This window comes from Stigmatopora nigra, chromosome 12 (genome assembly GCF_051989575.1).
Source record: "Stigmatopora nigra isolate UIUO_SnigA chromosome 12, RoL_Snig_1.1, whole genome shotgun sequence".
Lineage (NCBI taxonomy): Eukaryota > Metazoa > Chordata > Actinopteri > Syngnathiformes > Syngnathidae > Stigmatopora > Stigmatopora nigra.
The window spans coordinates 7,090,300-7,115,486 of record NC_135519.1 but is presented as its reverse complement, the minus strand read 5'-3'; the positions used below and the strand labels follow the sequence as shown (position 1 = coordinate 7,115,486).

Sequence of the window (25,187 nt, the reverse complement as noted above, 5' to 3'; positions counted from 1 at the left end):
GGACTTTTAAGAGGCGCTTTGAAACAAAAGAAACACATTTTTCGATGCAATACCTTCCCAGAGAAAATACCTCTCATCAGTTTTTTGAACTGTACCTTCAACAGGCTCGGTTAACCAGAACTGACATAACTTATGTAAATATCCAGATGATTTCACAGTTTTTAAAGTGTGTCCAGAGAAGAGCACGGCCTACTCATATGCAATGGAAACCTCTTAGCGGCTTGTCCATCAGGCATAGGTGAACACACTTACACGTTAACGTGTGCAGAAACACACACCCACACGTTTATCTCACCCTCTCTAATACAGAAATAAAACACTTGACACTGTAGTGAGTAGTGATATTCTGTACAGTTGAGGTGATGGAGTATGATGGCCTTTTAAAATTTATATATCCAATGAAAGGCAGAGAGAGAGAGAGAGAGGAAAACAGGAGTTTGTATTAAGGTAAATGTGACTTTATCTCCACCTACATGCTATATTTACAGGCGAGTAAAAAGCCACCAAAAATATCATAATACTTTGAACAGGGCCACCACTTGTGTTTTCACAGGTCAAATATATTTTAGCATCACATAATTCTGGAAGCAATTGCTATATCAAATTATATAGTTAAGAAGTAATGTCAACTTTGATGGAGAACGGAGAGAGAATGACCCAAACAATCCTAGTATGCATTTTTGTCTAGTGCAGCAAAGGTAACAAAGATTTTATTTCACTAGTCTTTAATTATGAAAGTGTATATCACATTTTACTGTTCATGGGGTGACGATAGAGAAGGAACTGCCAGGGGGGAAAAAACGACCCATGATCCAGCAGACCACCAGACCACTTGTGTTTCTTCTCAACTGTCAAAAACGAACTCCATCGGGGTGACAGGGAAGCCCGAAATTGAGTCTGCACTTAAAAACTGGTTTTGTGTTGCCGGGATTGGCAGATTTGCCATTGGCACAGTGTTCTTGTCACAGTTGTGAGCAGGTTTGCACTCAGCACTTTTGACAGAAGTGAGTCTGAAGACACTTTGGAGAGCAAAAAGCTGCCTGCAACATTCTACAAAATTGTAACAGGTTAGTGGTGGTCAGGAGAGGTTCACCCTTGGAGGCACACCCCTCATCAAGGATGTGGGGCAACCGATCAAATATAAAGTGGCGAATAACGAACAAGCGAGTTGATCTGGCAGCAAGTTGGTGTCTGATAATCCCAGAATAATAGTGTAGTGTAAAAAGATGGTTAATCTCGAAGCAGTAAATCATAAAGGCATTTTTACAGATTCACATCTGTAACTAATGTAAATGCTGTCTATTTTTATCCTTGTGTGTCCCCATGTGTCATTGACATATGACATTGTTTTAATTGGCGAAAAATATCAGGTCCAGCACTCTTTTTTTTTCCAAACATATTATTTCTTTCTTGTTTCTCAATAATAAATGTTTTAAAGTCTAAGTGCTGGGAGCGGGCTGCAAGTCCTGCTGTTCATTAACTCAGCCACAACCACAGAAGAGCTGCATTTACATCGACAGCGCTCTGAATGCCTGTTCTGAGCAATTACATCCACTCTAAAGTGCTGGGTAGCAGTCAGGAAGTGAAGAAAAACAGAGAAGAAAGCCAGGCTGAGGAAAAATAACACTGAAAAGGGGAGGAAAATAGGAATAAGCAACACTAGGCAACAATAAGACGCCATACAGAGTGCTAAAGGCAAGGTTTAAGCGGCATGAGATACCGGCAGCTCACATTGAAAAAAAAAGAAGAAGAAAAAAAAGACAACAGCCGCTACATTCGTCACCGTACACTCACAAGCGAAACACAATCACTTGCTTATGAAGCTGCAACAGGAGAGGAAGGGAGGATAGCCCTTGGCGACATATGTGCTCTATTATGCTTGTCACAACAACGTGTATCATCTGCTAAATATGCTTTACCCGGCAACAAATCTGCCAGGATGGTAAGAGCAGCACAAATTTGTTTACAGACGAAATGACACAAAGATGTCCAGAGGTAGACAGCAAACGGCACCCAGTGATAATAATAGATTTGTTAGGAAGACTTTGGATGCCTTTGAAAAATATTAACGGACTAAACATGCACGGGAGGCTTCACATTAAAAGATGAAATGGCATATTCATTTAATGCAAACATTTATTTACCTTTTGAGGTAGATTTTATTTTCTAAGAACCCCAGGGATTCATTCCAGCCCACAAAGAATACACTATAGTCTGAGAAGAAAGAATATTGAGTATGCATCTAAAATGCTCAATATTTTGTTATTTTTTTTATCTTACAGTGATTAGAAAAATAAACTGTAAAGCATGTTTTGTGAGCTAATGTACTATCAAAAACAGACTTTCTGTGACATTGAAAACTTGCTGTTTTAACAAACACAAGGTGCAGGTCACATGCAGTTGTTAAATAATGTATATTTTGCTTCATATTTCAAAAATAACTTTCTTTGACTCACCATAAGCAAGGCACTGATTCCATCACCTACTTGCAATGCTCAAAGATTTCTTGTAATGTCAATAGAGTAGAGTAACATTTAAATTTGGGCACAATGGATGAGATGTTTAGGGGTGTGTTACGCTTACTGCTCAAAACAAAACAAATCCATCCCACCACAAAACTCATTTGTCCGTATAGCCACAACTTGGCTTTGTGCCTGAACACATTTGCAAACCCAATTTGGAATTGCTTTCCACAATAAAACTGTACATTGCTTTTACAGAATCCTATTTAGTGAGGAGTTTGTCGTTCTCAAACCTGGCGTCATGCTAAAACCCCATTTTCGCTGGAAGCCGCCACCCTATCACAAACTCAGCAGGGGAGCCACATTAGAGGTAATGTCATCCACCGTTTAGCGCTCTACTTCTTATTCTTCCATCTCTCCCCTAATGAACTCCCACAGAATTACCACTTCGACATCTTACAGCCTTTTTATGATTCTATTTGTTTATCTATCAGATTTCCTGTCTTCTTCTGCCTCTAGCAACGCATCAGTTCATTCAATTGGTTCTCCACCAAGTTAAGGCGTATGGCTGAAAACATTACAATATTTTGTATCTCCAATGTTTGGTAAGATTAGAGGACTTGTCAAGTCATCGGTCAGAGATGAGCCATGATCGTGATTGCAACCTAACATACATTTCTAAAGGAGGCATTGTTAATTGAATGTTCTGAATTTAACCTTCCAAAAGACATCATTTGCATTACTGCTCTGCTACTACCTTGCTAGATTTGCCTTTTTTTCCATCTCATCTCATCTCATCTTCTGAACTGGTTGATTCTCATTAGGGTAGCGGGCGTACTAGAGCCAATCCTAGCTGACTCTAAGCCATTGGCAGGGACACCCTTAATATATATACATCTATAGTCCCTTGTAGTATTTGGCCTATTGTTTATTTCTGACCTTTGGCCAACTTTGTTATTGTGGTGAATTATCAGCAACTTCCGTATTTGAACCGTACGCACTACGACACTCACACTCAGATCCTGCCACCTGTGCTTGATCCTATAAATGTTGCCATGGTTTTACTTTCTAGTGGTGTATATCGGGTGAAACTGTCAGGTTTACAACAGAGCTGCCTTTTATTCTTTCCCTTCAGTAGCCTTCAAACACTCAGAGATAAGTGCTTGGCATGTTGACTGAACTGTACGCACATTAACTATTTCAGTGTTTTGGTGAGGGGTGCAGTGGGGATGTAAATGTTTTATTGTATGACACAAATGATAAATGCAATGTGGTGTCCAACATTCATTCATTCATCTTCTGTATTGCTGCAGCCTATCATAGTCAGCTAAGGGAACCACCACACTATCAGGGGCTCTGCTGTCCAACAAGATTGAGGAAATCAATATATATTTAAGGAGTTGTAGCAGGGAGATGAAGCAAAGGTGAAAGTTGGACAGTTGGTCTTAGCGGAAGCACAGTTTGCGTCTGACTAAAGTGAAAAGTTTAAAATTGGGGGAAAAACCCAATTACGTGTGACAATCCCCAGCCATTGGAGAACAATATATGTAGATGTACAAGATTGGAGGTGGACCATCTGGTCAAAAACCAAAACTTTTTGGATTTGAAAAAAAAAGGGACTGAAAAAAGTGTTGCATTTGCAAAGCTATATACATTTTTCAAATATATTTCATATTATACAGTGTTTAGGGTAAGATGGAAAAAAGGTATCTGCCACATTTGGGTATGTAGAGATATTCTTATTTCATAGAATGTTTGCTGCCCCCAAGTGGCCTTAAATTTGATAAAACAGAGTCAAAGGGTTATGTTGTAATTTAACAGAAATATGAAAAGCACGGGGTAATATGAAGCAATGTTTGTATCATTTTTTTAAATAAAAACAAACATTAATTTGGAATTCGGCAAAGCATGAACATGCAAGTAAATTGCATATTTTGAAAATAGTGTGAGAATTTCCTAATACAATTAATAGTCATTAAAGGATAAATGCTAGATGCCAAACAGACAAAACCCGCCAACAACAGTGAAGTGCACCACTAAAATATATCCATATAAATCAATAAAATGATTGTATAAAACTAAATTTTGTAATTAGACATGCACATAGGCTGCATTTAGTGAAACGGTGATGGAGGCACAAGGTAATAAAAGTTTTGGGGCTTCTTACAATTGTATTATAAATGTTGACCTAGAGAATCTGAACCATATCTCTTAAAAATCCATGCATTTCCATCACCATTTAATTATTATTAAACAAAAATGCATACATGTTAATGCCCAATAGTGGACTTCTGATGCAGTCAATGGCAACCAGCAAGTAAAATGAGTGCCCTGTAAGCTTTAAAAAGAAGGAAAAGGGAAAAAAAACTGAATTAATATATGTTAGAGTTAAATGATACCGGAAAAAAAAACAGGAATCCGACCAGAAGAAGTATTGCTTTCATGCATGTTGGTTAATGAAAGGACAGCGTTTTACGTAGACTGTGTCATTCCCTCATTTGCAAGTGGTTGTGTTGTTTGGGAATTTTGTGTGTGCGACATGTATGCGTGGCCATGCTCAGAGAAGCACCGTGCCCTGCGGACGACACTCACAATGCTTTATAACCATTAATGAAAAAGTTAATGGAGCATTTTCCTACATATCAATTTACACGTGGACTATTTGGGAAAGCACATGATGTCTATGCGGACAAGTCAATGCCTTCTTGCACCGAAACACAAACTTGTAATGTCTTTTGGCGGACATTCAATTTTGCAAATTTTAAATTGCATCTTGCCATGATTATCGTTGCTTCGATAGGAATTTCCACATCCAGATATATCGGGAGGGACAAAGGAAACCACAGTTTGAGATAAATGGTTTGGGAGAAGCTTGGAAAATTAATAGAGCAAAGCTACAAATTATGCCCCTTTAATTGAAGCTTCAGTAAACAAAGCAAGCCACTTCTACTATGGCTAAATTAATGTCTTGGACCTCGACTTGAGGGAAAGTTGAAAGTCAAACAGATATATTTTTTTAAGTGTGTCCAGTAGCGAGCCAAGAATCATCCATAAGCTGGGAGAAGGGATCTATTTGTAATAATTTTGAAGCTTCCTATATTCATGAACATTAAGTGCGTTGCTCTTTTGTTATCTGCCGCACAACTGTTGGAATGCAATACTATGAAGGAGAAATAGAAAGTTGACTGGATAAAAAATGACATCTGTTTGCATTGAATTCCTAGCCGCAATATGCAATGAGGAAAGCACAAACCACTGAAATATCGGTATTGGTGTTAGAAATTTTAAGAGGTGTAGACATTGACTTAATTATCTGGCTTTGAGGAATGCCGCCTATTTCACATCTCAGTTCTCATTTTCATTAGCTTGTATTGCCACTTATTCCTCCAATTGCAAATGAAAAGCCACCCTGCCGTTTCCTTTTTTCTACTATTGCTTCTGTCCCACGCTTTCCTCCCAGGCTCACCTATCACTCATTATCTCATTCCTTTACTCGCTGACCCCCCACCCCCCTTTGCTGGCGAGTAGGCGAGAGCGATGGGCAATAAACCAGCATGCCGCTTTTCGACTTAGCGCTACCTGCTATGCTAATATCATTAATCAATAGAGCCCAGATTGTCTTTGCTGAGATTTAGAGGATGTAAGGGTCCCAGTGGTGCACAGGTATCTTTTTTTTCTCCCCCATCTTCACATTCACAAAAAAAGCTAATTTGTGAAGGGACCCCAAGATGGTCGACTTAATGATGGCCACAGAAGTTTTCCCAACAAATTTCATGGGGCATGATCCAAAGATAATAGCTTTTCAGCCCCAATGACAATCCAATTACCGTGCCAATCAAAGCCCACGGCATGCTGTCTAATTATGATCAAATCTGTCTGTCAGCTCAAATACTAAAACAGCAGCTTTAAGTCCAACAAATCACAGTTTAGAGAGGCAGCCACGTTCGCTCATCCATTGCTGATCGGGGAAATTAGGGTTTAACTTTCAATTCGGCAAAAAGAAAATGAGAACAAGATTGTATTTTTTTAACACGCCAATGTGATTGACATCACACACAATGTACTGATGCTCAGTTAATACACTGTTATTCATATTGACTTAATTATTCATGCAGATCCCAGGAAAAGAAATGTAAAGGGAAGAGAAGCTTTATGACAAACGCAAACATTATACTATATATAGGTGTATATAAACACACAACCATAGATGGATGCATAACATGCTAAAATAGAGACAGAAGACCTTAACAGTCACTCAGACTTTCTCGCAAACAAAAAGGCGGCATCAATAACACAAATGATTAAACATTCATGGCCTTTTCAGTAGAACATCTGCTGTGTATGGGGCTCTAGCCTCAGGGACTGGGCGAATCAAGAGGATTTCTCCCCAAGAAGCTCAAGAAAGCAATAAGACAGGGGAGAGGCAGCGGGAGATTTACACACAAATTCATACACACTGCACGGACACACAATGGATGCATGTTTGTATAGACACGACTGCGCATACACACACAGTAAATACAAGACAGCAGCAGCTCAAACAAGCAGCTTTTTCGGCACTTGCAGGAAAAGACACTGATCTGAACAACATCTGAACACACATAAATGTCCACCAGTCTGTATTCATACCTTTGAGAGAGATTATATTTTCTTTAGAAATATTCCTGCTTTTCCATTGGAGTTTTATTATATAGTTTAATAGCCAAAGTGTTGTCTTTTTTTTAATGAAACATCATTAATACCTTTTAAAACTTAAGAACATTTACATTTTGGAGAAAAACTAGCAAATGTATGAATTGAAAACTAAAATCACAAGCTGCTTTCAAAACGGTGTGTATATGTGTGAGTGTAAATTCACTCTGCATAGACAGCCAGCAAGTGCATGTAGACTTGTGATAGCCAGCCGACTGTTTTTCAAAAGCAGCCGAAAAGGCAAAGATGAATCTGCATAGTTCACTTTGATGCTGACAGCCTGACACAATTGTGGTTCAAATCGATCTATTTTTAACAAACTTGACTTTGAATCATCAGGAAATGTCAATTCATATTACACAAATATAATATTAGCCAAGCCATCCAATGGTGCAACGGTCCTTTTGGTCTGATTTTGGTGCGGATAGTGGGGGTTCAATTACCACCCGGTGGCATTGTGATTGTGAGGGCAATTTTGAGCATTTAAGCAGCCCAACATGCAGGTTTTTGGGATGTAGGAGGAAACCGGAGTACCCGGAAAAACCCACACAATCCCTTGGAGAACTTGCAAACTTCACACATCAAGTTCCAGACCTAGGACGAACCATTTATGAATTTCCTACTGTGGATCATTGATTGTCTGGGTCAATTTCACACATTATTCGATTGCCTGATTTTATTTCTGTTCATTTTTTTGAAATATTCTTAAAGTCTGACTTCATTTTCAAATACAATACAGCATATTTTCCTTAAATCTTACTTTATCTGGTGAATTCACCAGTGTATAAGTCTTCCCTTATATTGTTAACATGCACATGCATACTAAATTGAGCTGCTCAGTTGTAACTGCTTGCTTTGTAACATGCATCAGTGCTTCTCCGGTCGTCATAACAACAAAAACCTTACTTGGGTTTTGCTTGAAAAGTAATAATAATAATAACAACAATCAGGGGATTTGAACTACAGTGTGACAAGCGCCAGCTAAGAGTGCTGTAATCCATTATTCTTAGTTTGTTTTTGCAGTAAGCATGTCAGAGATCGTTTTATGAAGACACACGCTGTTTTTGCAGAAAACATTGCACCATATGTCTCTTTTAAGGTTCCGGTCTAGCTTTTCCATAATGACACCTACAAGTAAATGCACGCAGCATTAGAAGCTGTTCTTAGCTCTCCCATTGCTCCTGTTTAAGATTTTTCAACTCTATTTTTCAATATTATGATTGATTGTACAGGTGTCTTACTTTATGTGTGTATAATAAACTCCTTGAAAGTGTAAGAGTAACAAAAAAACAGGTTTGCTCTTGATAAATATAGGCATGACATTTTAAACTTTGATTTTACACAGTATTAATGGCGCAGCTAATGAATTTATACATAAATGTATTACTGCACTGAATAGGAAGTCAGGCTGTTGTCAAGGTCTTTGTTTGTTTACACCTGTGTATACTGCATGTAGTATATCAATAATTTGTTGTATAATGATGTTTTTACATAATTTGAAAATTGACTTGAATTAATAATACATTACTCTGAATTTAAAAAAAAAATCACTATTAAATGATTTGGAAATTATGTGATATATGAAAATTCCCCACTATAAAAAAAATGATTGCATGCAACACATTTAAGGGGTTTTGATGTCTTTGTCTTATATATAATGAGATGATTAGTAGAAAAATAGTTCAATCAAATCGCTTAACTATCTTGCATCCTGAAAAGTGGTAGTTGCTATAGTTGATTTTTTTTTTTTCCTTTCAAGTTTTGCAACTCCTTTACTTTAACTCTGGTGATTAAAGTCATTTTTAGTGCTGCACTTTAGCAGGAGGCAGAGAGGTGAATCTTTCTCTGCGCTTAAGGGCATTAATCTCTTCAATGCAAGCCTCTTGTTTCTGTATGCTTTGTGTGTAATGTTTAGAGGTCTGTGTGTGTCAACTGATTACTCTATATGCGGCTACTGCGGCAATGGCTTGCCTGCATGAACATGCGTGTATATAGCTCTTTTTATTAATATTGTAAGCATCTATGGATGTATGTGCATGTGTGTGTGTGTGTTTGTGTTTTTGGAATGTGTGGGGGAGTGGATTTGGCCTGCTCCCTGTTTTGATTGTGACTTTATTAAGGTGTTTGTTCTGAAGGCAGCTTCATAGAGAACGCTAAAATGGAAAGCTCATAATCTACACATTATACCCATCATGTGTCAAAATATGGAAGAGTGATTTATGTGTCAATCCCAGTGCATGACATTTTGCTGCTTTATGGTATCAGAATGAAATGATAAATATCATTTATTATAAGCACAGCATAAAATTACCATGGGGGAGATGCCAAATGGATTTGAATGCTGGATTTGGTTGTTTATCTTTCAATTGAACATTGCATAAATATTCAGTGAGATATGCAGGCTAATATTAAACATTAAAGGGGTGTTTATCCCAACATGTGGTAAAACCTAACTAATAGTACCAGTTTCAGCCATTAAATGAATGCCATAATTGGACATGAATACATCACAAATTCATATTTGAAGTTATTTTTATCAGAATTTGTAAGTGTTTACCAATTCTTGCATACACAGTTGTACCTATTTTGACGTTTATAGTCATCCAATCCATTTTAGCTGGGCTATTGCAACCGTCAATGGCAGCCAAAGAGTTAAGAGATACGAGGTCAGAAGAGATTTGTTATTTAAAGAAAAATATTGGACAAGGTTGCCAGAGCAAAATAAACTTGGGCCACGATGTCTTCTTATTGTGTTAAAATGTATAACTAAGAGCTAATATCATTCCAATTGAATCCTGGATGCAAAGTACTTTTTTTAACTTCTGTGTTTTTGCATTTTCTTGAAAATCTACAGAGGGAAGTTAACCGAAACATAATAAAAATTACTCATGAACGTACATTTAATAATGAATTGGAACCTAATATAAAAATCTCACATTTTGAATGATCTACTTCTCAATCATAAACCATTTCATTGGTCAATGCAGACCAGTATGTGCATTTGTGTAGCTCTAAATTGTGACAATTGAGGGTAAGCTTATGCTTCATTCTTTACTAAGTTACTGTTGCTGACGCAAGACAAGTCATTTGCTTGGCAGACTATTCGCCATAATAAATTGATATCAGTCTCCTACACATTCTTTTATAAGCAGAATGTTGGATTTATCGCTCATCAAATGATTTCTGAGCTTCCAAGATTGCTGTGATTTAGCATGTCTATCTAGAAAAATTCACTCCACTTTAACAAGCTATGAACTGTATTCCTTTGTCTCTTTTAGGACTTCTTTTTTAATTGGTTTGAGGCCATTAAGAGAGAATGCATCAATCAGCTTTAACAGACATTTCTTTTTGTCAAGCACATGGGAATTCAAACTAAAATCGACTCAGGTTGTAAATGTTCAAAATGTAAATTGGGGTGTGGGTGAGGGGGAATCATAATTAGCTTTATTACTCAAATTAACAGTCCCTCTCAACCATTTAAATCATTGATGCTGTTCACAGTTAAAAGGGAGCAGATTCTTTTTCATCTCTTCTTTCAGTCTTGTTAGTCGGACACATCTCCCTTTAGACTCACACAGTGATTTTGGAAGCATTATATTCATGAGGGGTTCCAGTAATTGGATTAAATTGGTTCCAGAATGTCGCAATTCATATTATAATATCCCATTACTTCTAATACAGTTCTAAATGAATTAGCCTGTTTTTTTTTTTTTTTTTTTGTCCATATTACTGATAAGTCAAGTTGGCTCAGGAGGTGATCTACCCCACCAACGATGCGCTCTAGCCCCAATTCAACCACACACAGCTGGGCTCAAAATTCTCAGTAGAGTATCTAAAGTTTATCACTGCATTTCCCTTTTGAAACAGCACATGATGCTAAAATTCTAACTATATATGTATTATCCTTAGAAGAGTACACACACATTTTGAACACCCCTTCATTATTGAGCCTCAGGTTTGACATTTCTAATTTCGAGCGTCTTCTTTGAATTAAACAAATTAATGAGGAAAAAAAAACATGAAATAAAATATGCAAATAGTTTAATCACGTAAATGGAACTCAGATGCAATGCCTCAGGGCTAAACGTGAATCATGTGTGTGTGGGGCAAATACATTTTGTCCGTGTGTGTGCACGCATTCGTGTCAAGTGTCCATGTGTTTGTTGGTCTTTACTATTCATACTTTCCAAACTCCAGTGAATGCCTGTAAGATAAACAAACATCTAAATAACCTGCTATAACAAAGCTGGTGCTGTTTGAGGTAGCCACTATTCTTTATGAAGCTTGATGATAAAGAGTTTAACCTGTACAGTCTATTTCGAAAAGGAGGTCATTTATTTCAAATGTAGTTGTTGGTGGATAGAAGAGTCAACAAGACACCCGCAGGGTGATGCTTCCTTCTGTCCTTGACTTGCTTTTACTATGACTTGAATGCTCTAAAAAGAAGTACCTTTGGCTTCAATAATAAAGACCTGATGTGGCATTGACCTTTGCTTGTTTATTTACTTTGCATAGCTGCTTTCTAAATCAGTATGTTATTCACTAGTAAATCTAAACATGCATTTACCCAAGTGCGGTTCCGGACTGGAAAGCTGCAAGACCCAGCCGGTTCATTACTTTGAACGATAGCGTTCACATTTGATAGTGTTTTCCAGCAACAAGTTGCTATTTTGCCACCCGATGGAGCAGTGATTCTTTAGCCCGACTTTTCTGCGGGCAGCGTGGTTTTGGTTCTCGCTCAGTGAAGGTGTGGTTGTGTGAACGTCTGTTTCTGTGTTTGCACTGACTTGCTACCACTGTGTTTTCTGCCTTTCGTCCAACGTCGAAAGATAAGCAGTTGGCATCTTTTGATGAGGTGTAATATTAGCATCTTGTTAGTCTTTTCTTCAGCTTTTCAATAATCTTGCCTTTTTAGATATAGATAATAGCTTCAAACAAGGTTCCACGACAACACACTACATTTTTTACAGTTCTAATTGTTCATATCATGTGTATAGATGTAGCCTACATGCCTATCCAATGATTAAGATAATGTTCCAAGTAAAAAGTCCTAAAATACAGTTGCTTGAGTCACACTGAAATGTTTATAAGGGTTTTAAAAAGAAATGGATGAATGTGTATAACGTAATATAAATATCGTATAAAATTAGATATTCCCCAAGTGAGAATAACAATGGAGAGGAGAAAAGCACAGTAGAAGAAAGAGCCCCTTGGTGTTGCCTAGGAGAAGCTTATCTATTGTCACGGCCAAGAGGAGCAGGAAAGTAATTCAACATTACATGAGGTCGGACACTGGCAGCTTACTGGTGTGACACATCCATGACATGCTTCAAATTAACATGCAATAGTGTCAATTAAAAGCATGAAATACACTTAGGAAATGTTCTTCCGGCACCCAGACACACTGAGTCAAAGTGACTGAGAATTGGATCACATTATTTACATGTGGGGCAGTGACAATTAGCACTGCATGCTTATTCCAGATAATTATCAAGTTGAGCCACAGCTCACATTCTTCGCAAGAAATTCTAGAGGTGTTATCATAAGGGGGGAAAAACAAGGTATATCACCCTCAAACCAATCAAATAACAGCCGCAGCTTTGGTGTGATCGCAGCTACCCACTAGTTTCCTGCATATGATGTTACATAGAAACACCTTTGAAATGAGAGACCAGAGGTTGCATAATCAATCAGTCTGAATACCACCCATTTCATTGGCACTTTAACTCTCATCAACACTAAACAGTAAGTGTTTATACAGTGGTCCATTTTTTTTTTACATGACTGCCGTTTTTTATTCTACAAGCCTATAAGCTTACATCCCGACAATAACATGGTTACTTGGCAGGCTAGAGGGCAAATGGGGAACAATTTAAATGGTATGAAACCAGAGACCCAAGGCAAAGGGCATGGCAAATTAAAATAACTTTACTATTAAAAAACATAGCCAAGAAACAAAGGATGGGGGATATACAACAATTCAAACCAAAATGCATACATAAACTTGCTGAGAAGAACTCACACGACATAGACAACGACACAAAAAGACAAACTGAAATCGTAATAATAGCAGTAGTGTGGTCATGTCTGTTAGATTGGCATGCTACAAATAAATACAGTCAAACCAGAGAACAACATGTTTTCATGCGAGAGGCAGCAAAATGCTTGTGTTGGGGAAATATATCAAGGTAAAGTGGGTGGCTTTGAGTTTGTGCGTGTTTATGCCGTTATCCTATTGTCTCGCACTGTCTCAACCTGTGCAGCTCACCAGCAGCAACATAATAACAATATCACTCATCTTATATCCTAGGCTTCCTTTGCTTCAACACCACCGCCCCCTCGCTACACATTTATCATATTCATTTGATACTCAGAAATAAATGTAGCAGAAACAGAATAATGCACCTCCTGTACACGGCGTTCATTACAGATACATTTACATGGGCTCTGCCTTCACAGCTTCAAATGGAGCGCTGTTCATTGGTGTTCCTCACATTTGTTGAGCGGGAGGGTGATAGTCGAAGCACATTAGCGCTATCACTGAGCGATGATAAATGGGTTGATCTATCCATCTCCGCTGTCACATTCATAAAAGAAATTTGGCCTTCGTCAGGGGAATCAAGTGGCGAGTTCTAATATCCGCAACACATATCCATCAAGTCTAACTTGAGATGTATTGAAACGCTTGACTGACTATACCTGAGTGAATAATATTTCACTCGGGATAATGCAGCAAGTATCCAGTGAAAATCTGCATTTTTCTGTCTCAACTGCAGAGCATAGTGGAGGAGGTGAGCCACTGATCATATTCAATCTGGAGGCGATCATGTAAATAGCCCTCCATCTTGGGAAGGCGATATGCAAAGCAGCCCATCTCCCCTGTGTCAGGATCAGATTAATGGAAACCTAAAAGTGGGAATTACGGCCCTTATCCAGCACGGCGTTCTGGGGAGGGGCCAGGATAAGGGCCCTAGGGGAATCTGCGTGGTTCAAAGCCCATTCCTCTGGTTAAGGAACTCGCTAAGATCCATGCACTGAGGTGAAGGGTAATTTCCTTTGATATGCAGCAATGTATTACTTTATGTAGTGCGGAACCTGCATGCCCCACTGGCTCTAAGTGCATGTGTGAAAGTGTATGAATGTGTGCAAAATGCAAATGTATGTACATTCAAACAGCTCAACAAAGACACGACTTTAAACATTATGAAAATCGGACGCAAGGTGGCGTGACTATGACCTCGCGGTTAAAATTAGCTAATCTTTAAAAATAATAATAATAAAAACAACTCAATCACAAAACAGTGCTATGCCACAGAAGGGAGTTGCATCAGCTCTATTGGGAGTTGGCACAAAAGCACCTGTTAGAATTGACCCATTTAAAAGTACATCCTAAAAGGCTGCATTTACCTTATTGACTGTCACTGAGAGCCCTAGACAACGAATCCATTTGAAGAGAAACGGGTGGCAGCAAATTAACAAATGCTTACATTTTAAAGCTAGGATCATTGACACCATTTTTAGTCAAATATAGGTTTGCGCCAACCAGAATTGTATCATTCACAGTGACATTGCTTTTCGTGTAAAGTAAAATTTACCTATAGCACAAACACCCATACAAAGTCTATTGATGTAAAATACTGTCAATGATTTATCAAACACAAGTCTGCGAGGAAAGCTGCGTGTCATTCATTTTGCCGTTCATATTACCCCAACAATTATTTAGTGTGAGCAATTTTTTCTCCTGCATTTAGGGGCCTGAACTATGCGAGTGTGCGATTCAGTCCTCACTTTTCCCCAACATTAGCAGACAAGAGAATCAGTGGACTATTGAATGCAATTACAGTGTGCAGGCCAGACAATCAAGATTGATAGTTCATCCGGCTTTTATCACACACAAAACATACCAGAGGTTCAAGTCTGCAAGCCTCGAGCTGCTGGCATTCTAATAATGATTGAGAATGTGCCACTAGAGTGACAAGGTGTGCTTATGAAAAAAATTAAGGAAGGGATAAAACAAAATTGGGCTTGGATGTCAGCCTCCTTTGCATTTCACTGGATTTTTTTGAAAGAAGAGTGAGTTGCATGAAGAGGAACAAGATGAAGGTAGATATGAATTTAAATAATAACGTTTTCTTAGCATTACAAGCTGATTTCTAAATGTTACATCTGACATAACCCCCACAGATGTTTGCAATTGCTTAGTTCTGTTGTTAAATTCTGAGTTGCATGCAAATATTACAATGTAAACATTGACTCTACCAAAAAGGAAAGCAATCTATGGACTTCATGTTGCGAGTATGCCTCTAAAAAGACAATATTATACAATATTGCACACTTCCAAAAGTTATCAAGGTATCATAAACTACTGCTGTCATGTTGTATAAAGAAACAACTTGCATAGTGCTCCCAAAATACATTTGCCCTCGGATGTTTGTGTTTGGTTACAAAAATTGGGTTTTGTGTAATATGTTAAATTTCTTTCTACAAGACAATTACTTATGCAGAGTACAAACTCTTGAGGTAATTCATACAATAATAATAATACAATAAGGGAAAGTCTCAGTACTTCTTCATTTAATATTTCTAGCTGTATATTTGTGTAAGTGAGACATTATTATTGTCTTAGGGAAAGTTTTACATCCTTGCATAGTCTAGAGAAATGACAAAGACCTAACAGTTGATCATATTTATAATTCGTAGTGTGATATTTTCTGGCCAGTGAAAAATACTTGTTGTATCTGGTTTTCACAGGACAAAGTGCGATTGGCAGAGAGGAAGACACATTGAAATAGTTGGTTGCCAAACACACACAATGCTTCGTGATGAAGGAATAATAGGAGATGACCAAGGACACATTTGAGTGAGGAAGAGTGGAAACAAAGAGCAGAACAGAAGAAAAGAAGAAGATGACAAGGAGAAAAAAAGGACATAACTGGATAAAGCAGCTTTTCATCCCTTTTCTAAGTTTTAAAGGGAGTTACAACCATATGAATAGCAGAGAATGATTGACAGAATGATGTTTCTATTATGCGAATGACTGACCAAAGTCCCCTAACATATGAATATGCATGGGTGGTTACTTTGTTCGTGTGGCACTCGTTATTGGGAACAATTGCTATCTCAGTACAATATCATGGGTTACAAATGTCCTTTCAATTTTGATTGACACTGGTGAAAAGATAATTTTACTTAAATGATAAATAGAAAGGTAATAAATACAGTTGTCGTAGCATGTACTGATGTCGATAAGAATCCTACTGCAGATCCTTGGTTGGTGTTTCAGTACAAAAATATATATGTTTGTGCTTTCTTGAAAAATAGAAAACTGTTATTTATCGATGATAGCAGATCGCTTGGGACTGCTGCTATACATAAAATCTATACAATGTACAGATTGAGGCCTTTGTCCTTGCTTGGTTGTGATAAGAATTCAGTCCATAATGCCAGGATAATTGGTTTGTGTTGACTTAGCTGTCTCAACGTGACTCAAACAGCCAATGGAGTAGATAATCTGTCAAACTAACACTGGGCAGATGTATGGAGCGGTCAGTGTTGTGTTTACACTGCCAAACATATTTGCATATGAAAGAGTGACCTCAGATAATACTCCAGGAAATGTTAGAGCAAATCAGAATAAGATACGATTAATATACAGTGTTACGGTCTTTTCTAATACAGTGCAGGCACTGTGTATGTAAATCCCAAATGTACACAGTCGCTATATCTCGCTAGAGATAACTGCATGAAATAAGTAGGATGAGGGCTCACATTTTACCCGATAATATGTAAATCCCGACTATTACAAATACGTTTGAAGGAAAATGTAGGATTTCTTTATTATTTGACAACTCCCCCGTCTTTGAGTCGGAAGCTATCCTTCTAGATCCGTATCTAAAATGTCAAAAAGTATTAGTCCTGATAGCAAACATTTTCTTTTAAATGGACATATAGACTTTAAAAAAAAAAAGAGTCCACTTCTCCCTGATAAAAATGCAAATGGAGTCCATCCGGCTCTCTTCTCACGATCATTATACTTCTTACACATTTAAAAAAAAAGGCCATAATCAATGCTAAATCTGAATATGTCACTTGCTTCATGCACATAAGCCCTTCGCTCATTGCAGTAGAAAGAATTATTGTCCCCGTGAACTGATCATCACTCCCACCTCCGCCACAACAAAAATGCCATGGTAATGTCAGGGAGATGTAGCGATTTAGATTTGGACGATTGGCCCATGTCATCTGCACATCTGTCAGCCATGAACAAATTGATTAGAGTTGGGACCTCAAAAGTGCCTTTGGTTGGAAATGTAAGTTGGTGAAGCAGTAGATTTAGCACATTTCTTGTTAGGAATTAAAAAGTCAAAAGTTAAAGTTCTTTTCTCGCTTACCTTTTTTTTTATCTTTAAAGATTTGACAGTTACTTTTATGTATGAAATACCAACTTTTGAACCTGTTTGGATCAACATGATCTGACTACAGTAAGTAACCTGGGAAAGTCGAACAGTAAATGTATTCATATGTTCAAACATTCAATGCTTGTGCAAATCAGTGCTTCAATCATATTTCTACAACTTCCTCATGTGATTAGTATGGATAACATGCAAACCTAATTAATGTAGATTATTTTTATGACGCTTAATCATTGTTTTAGTTATTCTTAATCAAAATGTCAGCATTTTTGTTGAACTTGAACCTATGCAAGTATGTAATTTTCCATCCATTTATTTATGCATTTCCATTTCAGCCTTCCCTTCAGTATTTCATATTAAATTGATGGAGATTTTGTTTCGTTGATTAAAACTATTTAATTTGACAATGTTAAGACTCTCAAACGAAAGGGCAGGTTTGTATTCTAACAAATTTAGTCCATACAATGCTTGGCGATTGAAGGAAAATGGTAAAAGTTTTACTGTCATGTGTTGTCATAGCATGATACGAGACTGGGACTACCTGCATGAAACATCTTGTTTTGTTCTCTGGGTAAAAGTTATTTTCTATGATATTGTTCACATCATATTTCAAGTGGAAGCATATCTAAGTATGGCCATTAGTATTCATTAGCACGACTAACGAATGAAAGCATTTGTTCAAGCATGAGATGCAATCCCCCATCTTTTAATCTTGATAAAGCCAAGAAGAAATGGTGTACCTACTGTACAAGTCAACCTTGCATCTATAGAAGTTTCATCTTTCCACCACTGGGAAAACACCCTGATCCTTTTAAGCATGTATTCAGATTGACCCCGTCCTTTAATCAAAAGTGATAAAAGCTTTGCCTTAACTTCTGACGCCACCTTTCCCCAAGCCTCCCACTTCCTCGCTACCTACCATCATCACTAGTGCTACATTTGAATCAAGAATGCAAATGGGGCTAGAGCCTCACAAAGCCTGGGGTGACCTATATTACAGCTAATGATCGGCCACAGTGTCGGAAGAGGAGCTGGAATGAAAGAGAATTTGAATGAAGCTGACCCACATACAAAGGCACGACCAGTTGGAAAGACATGTTCTCTTCCTACTAAGTAGGCCACAATGGGCTTCAGGATTATGCACAAGATCTCTTTCCTCCTGATGGATGGAAACGGGAAGGACGTGACAGTGATGATCTCTTGGCAACAAAAGTCGAATCATGTGAATATCCTGGCTAACAGGTAGTAGAACTCACCCGAACCCTTCTACGAAGTAGCCAAGTCACAGATTGCTGAATTAAGTTCAGCGATCCGATCAAGCGCTAAGTTGACATTCATAGTGCAATGGCAGCAAACAGATTCATTATGCTGAGTTAATCTGCAGTCTAACATCCCATTATAACCTGAATCAAGTCCTTGATAGAACAGATATCTCGTCATGGAAATGCATCAAACAGAATGTACATATCTTAAGGTCATATTCTGCTGTTTGGAGATATTTGCTTATATTCAGCTTTAATGGCTGAGTACATTAAGTAAAACTGTCTTGTATTTGGAAATCTAAGTGTCACGTAAATCATCACAAAGTTATTCAAATAAGGAAAGCCCTCGCAGTTCAAATGGAGTGGTCTGAAAGATGTTACAAAAAATGTGTATCAAGATTTGCTTTATATGTATTCATTGAACATTTAACCAAGAGGCAGAGTTCTAAACTATAAATATTATATTTTGGTACACCAGTACACATGTACACAGACAGGCAGGAGGCTAGTCTTAGTGAAGGCTAAAAGGAAATGCTTTATTTCCTGAGCTCATGGTGGTGAACAGGTAGTAATTGGTGCATGTGTTAATCCTGGGATAACAAGTGTTTTCTAAGGAGAGTCAATGATCATCTTACAAGGTCAGTTTAGCCCTACGCTGCATGCATAATGGAGAATGCAGAGGCTAATAGGAGCATAATCACATCTCAAGAACACACACACCAACACTACCACACAGTTGTGTATCCTGCTCACTCTAAAAGTAAAAGTCATTTCAGCACCAGCTAGAAAAGTTTGTTTTTCAACAACAGTCTTCTCGCCATTCTGCAGGGTTTTCCGATAGAGAGAAACCATGTGGCACAACCTTCACTTAACTGCCATCTTTACAAGATCCCTTCCCCCTTTCCCTCAAGCCAATGGGATTAGAGCCAGGAGGTGGCTCCAATAGCGACCACGCAGTGTGACCCGTCCGATTTTTATGACTTCATTATTTTCCTTCCCTGCCACGCTCATTTTCATTTGCCAAAGCGAGAGCATAATGACTGTGCCATAAAAACGCTGCTTTAACGTTTGCATACTCTTCTCATTTGGTCTGGCCCACAACCCTTCAGATAGCATATGGCAGGTAATCAGGTCTGCAATCAGGGCTGCACGTTACACAGGGCCTCGCTTTCTGCACTGGGGCTATTACCCATCTGTTTCACCACACACACACACACATATACACACACTCATATTTGTGCAAGGAGGCAAAGACGCCATGAGATATTTGGTCACAAATTCAATGTGCAAATCAATGCATGGACTACAAACAATATTCAAACAAACAAACAAAAATGTCATTAAGGAGACAATGCTAAAGTATTGTGTTACAGTGGACATCCGTATATTCATTGTTTGGTACCTGTTGTTTCACCTCATAAAGGATTCTTTTTTGCCAGGGTATTTTCTCTAATTTCTTCAAACATATTGTGGTAGTGGATAATCACAATTACCAGTATAGTAACCATGTTAATGTAGTTAACATTAAATTTTGAATGAAAAACAATTCTTAGTGTTTTCCACTTATTTTATTCTTTTTATCCTTAAATAGAACTAATTAGAATGAAAAATATGAATGTCAATACTAGCTATTGATTGATTATTTGATTCTAAAAAGAGTTGATTGGCTAATCAATTAATTGTAGGAGAAAACCATAAATGGGACCAGAAACACAATAAATTAGTTTGACACCTGTGCTCTAGCAAAACCCTCCCTGATGATCACTAACCTGTATAAAAAAATACAAAAATAAACTGTCTGTAATGCACACATGAGTTCTGGGAATAACCCATAGAAATGTTACCAGCCTGACTAATGTTTTATGATATTAATATGACTCACAAACGACCGCATAAGCCAAAGGCCATTGTTTCCAACATGAGGCCAGGAAAGCCTCATCTTCTTTGGGAAGAAGAGTGGAACTTTTCCTTCCTCCTGCCAAACACCAGTACGCTATTTCAAGTCTCCATAAATTTAATTTGAGGGAAGCCAAAAAAAAAAAGAGATAAAACATGATATTCTGTCAATATCAGGGCACTTAAAGGACAGAGCCAATCTGAGAGCAAAGATGGAAACCTTTACCTCCAACTGAACCAACTTTGAAGATTGAGGATGTCTTGTTGTGGGATATCCTGCCCCCCGACTAGGCGCCACAGTAGGATCTATCACTGCTGCTGCCTTATTGGATCTGATGTATTTGTACAGACAACCAGTTGGCGTGTATGTATAGGCGTGTGTCTATGTAAGGGTGCCTATAATAATGCACAATGTATATACTGACTCTCCACCTGGGTACCCAGGCTCAAGCCTTTCTGCTCCCCGACTTATATTTGTTGAGCTCTCAGGCTGAAATCCATTATTACCTCCTGAAATGACAACTCATTTCCTCAATGTAATCCCTTCCCTTGCCTGCATGAGGTGGGAATGTAAACACAGGCCCAATCTAGACAGCAAAAGAGGCTAGGGGGAATAGTACTTCAAATTTGTTGAGTGAACTGGAAATGGGAAGTTCTAGACCTATAGTGTTAAATTGATATTAAGAAAGAACATTTAAAGGGATTTATTTCAAAGCACAATTAAAGTAATATGGCTTTTCATTGTTATTTCCATGTGCCATATTCAAATACATTATCTCAAGTCAACCTTGTCAAAATTTAACAGAAACATAACACTCATCAATTGCTCATCTATTCTGGGGGTTCAGAAAGTTTAAATATAAGTTTAACAAAACAGTTACAAATTGAAATCACATCCTATAAATATCAAAAATAAACATCCAAAATCTACAACTAATTTGGTATGCCTAGCCTATTAATACTTCTACTCAAAAAAAAAACATGTTGTTCTTCTCCAAGTTGTGCTTTAGAAGCAAGTGTATCTTTTCTTGTTCGTGAAAAACTTAAATTGATAAACATTGATAAATAATTCCAACCTGTCAGATTGATGGGCAGAATAAAGTGGCGACAAACAACCAAAAATAATGATAATGAAAATATTACTCAACAAGCCCTTCCACATTGTCAAGCATATGATATGTGACTGGTTTAATCCCAGGCAAATCACTGACAGGTCACAATTAATAAAATCCACAGTAGGGAAAAATAAACAAGTCTAAATTGCCGCCTTAATCAAATGATGCAAACATTGGTGAGTTGCAAAAGTTCACCACTGCCACTGACAATTTTCTAATTGTAGTCACTCATTCATGGCAATTTTATTAACATGGAGTGAATGTCTTCTGCCCTTCCGCTATCACAGCACCAGGGATCTAATTTCATTATTTTCCACAAGATTTGCTTGACTTCTGCCGCCATGCTAGTGTCGTGCCATGGCCAGATGTTTATGCCATTTAGATGAGGCCGCAAAGCCTCTTGGGTAAACATAATTAAAGAAAGTTAGGACTTTTTGTTTTTATCCTCTCTCTCTCTCTTTGTGTCTCTAGCTCTCTTCCTATGACTCGCTCTCATTGTTAACTTTACCTGCTCAGACACTTTCAATTAAATGTGAGCCACATGGCTCTCTGAGCAGGAGCAAGAGGCCTGCATGGAGGACTGAGTACGCAGAGAAGTGTGACTTAGTATGCGCAGATGCTTTAGCCAACACTTTGCATGCAAATATGAAGACATTTTGCATAAATTTGAATGTACTGAACCACAGATTAATGTCATTTTTGTCTGTGTTTTCTTCGAAGGGTTTATACAATAATAACAAACAAAAGAAACACATAAGACATGTAAAAAAATACATGAATGGGAGTGTATGTCATTGTGTGAATTGTTGACTAGTCCTTATGTGTCAAATGGAAGGATCCAAACCTAGTTGATTTACAGCCTACTCAATAAGGCAGAGGATGACATTTAAAGTGTTCGAATATTTATGTTGTATATAACAATTAATGGAACTAATAATCTACTTACCCTTTCAGTCATTCTTAATGTGTGATATAACTTTATACATGTTCATATATATTCCAGCTATTTGTAATGTGGGAAGTACATGCACATTATGGAATAAAACATCTACTATTTTTACTAATACCCAAAGACATATCCGTCCTATATATATTTACTTTCATTATCTAAAAAAAGTAGTATTGTATGCACATACCTTTGTAACATTCACCAGCTTTGGATGTATCTATCTTCTCATTCCATTTCATTTACAATCAATTGTGGTGGCGTTTGAAAAAGATGACAACTGTGCCAATGTCCCAATTTCTAGGCATCTGAAAGAAAGAGAGGAAAAACATGAAGTTACCATGAATCCTAACTGCGTCAGCATCTTTTTTACGGTAGGTATTGCTTTTCTTTGTCTATATTTTAAAGTGAGATTCTGGGGACAAAGGCTTCATTTTAATCATGACAACCAGAAGCCTTCATTTAGTCCATTTGATAAAAAACACCCGATTCTCTGTGCGCATTTCAGCCACGCGCAGCCAGCTTGATGGCTGAAATATGCTGTGCAGCTCTAACCATGCAGCCACTTTTTAAGTATGCAGGGCGCAGCACATTTGATACCCTTTAGTGCACACGAACTGAGTAGCTGTCAAAAATACAACAGGCAACTCAAGTAATTATGCAGATTTATGCAAAACATTAACAAGAAGAATTAAAGGCACAAATGAGGTGGCTACACTTGAATTGTTAAGATTATGAATAATTACCATGAATCTTTTTACTCTTAATATAACTTGTTTTTGATAAACAAAGCCTTAATTATCGGAATACTTTGGAGGATTCTGGTGACCTTCATTAATCTTAGACAACAAGTCTCTGGTGAGACTTGAGATGAGGCCTGCACACCCAAGCACGAGTACACGTGCCCACATACACATGAAGCGACACGGGGTAAATATGCACGGATGGTGTTACATATGCTAACTAGCCACTTCAGCCCGGAGCGAGGAGCCAGACAGGTAGGTTTCATAGTTAAGGTAAGAGAGCTTCTCTCACAAAGGTGCGTTCAGGTACACAGAGGCGCACACCACCAATCGACAGGGGATGCACAAACTCCTATGAGAATTGACAGAACCTGGTCCATCACTAATTTCAATTACATCTCATTTCCTTCCTCCTACCACTTTCCTCTAACTTTGAATCTGCTAACAGATCCATTCTGAATTGGACACACTACTGAAAAGAGCTTATGGTAGAAAATATAATTTACAGGATGAAGCAACAAGCCGCACTTGGACTTGAAGTGTCCGCTGTGAAATTGGGGGAAAAAAACAAAAAAGTTTTTGTTAACTTGAGTAGCATACATGTATGCAAGTTCTAAAAAGCCACATGGTGGAGTGCAAGGACTCACAGTTTTGGGGCTGAGGGTTTGATCACAGGTGGATTATCACTGTGTAGAGTTTGCATGTTCTCCCCAGGCTTGTGTGGGTTTTATCCGGTACTCCGGTTCTTCCCACATTACAAAAACATGCATGGTATGCTGGTTGAACATGTTAAATTGCACCTAGTTGTGAGGGTGAGTGTGTATGGTTTTACGTCTCTTTATGCGAATGGTGCCAATAATTGGCTGGGATTTGCTCCAGCAACCCCACAATTTCAAATTATATAACCAATATCATATTTTGATTACCTTGATAAATATTATACAATAAGTAAAAAAAAAACAATGTCCTTGCTACTCAGCATGTTGGCTACCAAAAAATTGCATACACAGCTTCGATAAATTTTAAAAAGTTAATTTTGATTTTTTTTTAAATAAAACTTTAAAGACATTCAGTCAGGCATTAATTATCTGATAATCCTAATTGTGCTTAGCTAAAGTAACAATAGTCATACACAAATGTTATTGTTTCACACACTGAAAGAACAAGCTGTTTCTTGGCTCACCAGGCCTTGCAGCGTATGGCCAATTAAAAAAGACAAACTAACAAGTATACTGTTAACTGAGGATTACAACTTTCCTCTCGTGTTAGCAGTGTTAACAGAATTGCTTGTGAAAATACAAAAGACTCGGTCAGCTAAACCTTGGCAAGTTTAAATGACATGCAAATTATTTTATCACCAACATATACAAACATGTTTGGCTACTCACATCTGAGCATAGATGAAACCTTTTGTATTTAACTAAAAACATTATTAACCTGGTGTACTCCTGCTGCTAGAGAAGTTTTATCTTCAGTGCAGTACATTCTTTGATTGCATGTTTCATTGTATTTGTTATTTACTTATGTATTATTATATTTTTGTCCTTTCCCCCAGTCCTTGCAGGTGTACTTATAGCTGTCTGTTCTTTAATTTCTAACACATTTGAAGTAAATATACACACGAAAAAACATACTAATCAGGCCAAGTCCATGGGGTAT

General features: G+C 37.7%; 1 long non-coding RNA gene across 6 annotated transcripts in view; it reads right to left on the bottom strand.

Annotated features, from left to right (window-relative positions):
• LOC144204988 (uncharacterized) overlaps positions 1-25,187 on the bottom strand; it is a 231,982-nt gene that overhangs the window by 179,955 nt on the left and 26,840 nt on the right. For all 6 annotated transcript variants that reach the window (XR_013327983.1, XR_013327982.1, XR_013327981.1 and 3 more), the window contains exon 3: positions 22,976-23,093. This is a non-coding gene — a long non-coding RNA (uncharacterized LOC144204988). The remainder of the gene's footprint in view (positions 1-22,975; positions 23,094-25,187) is intronic.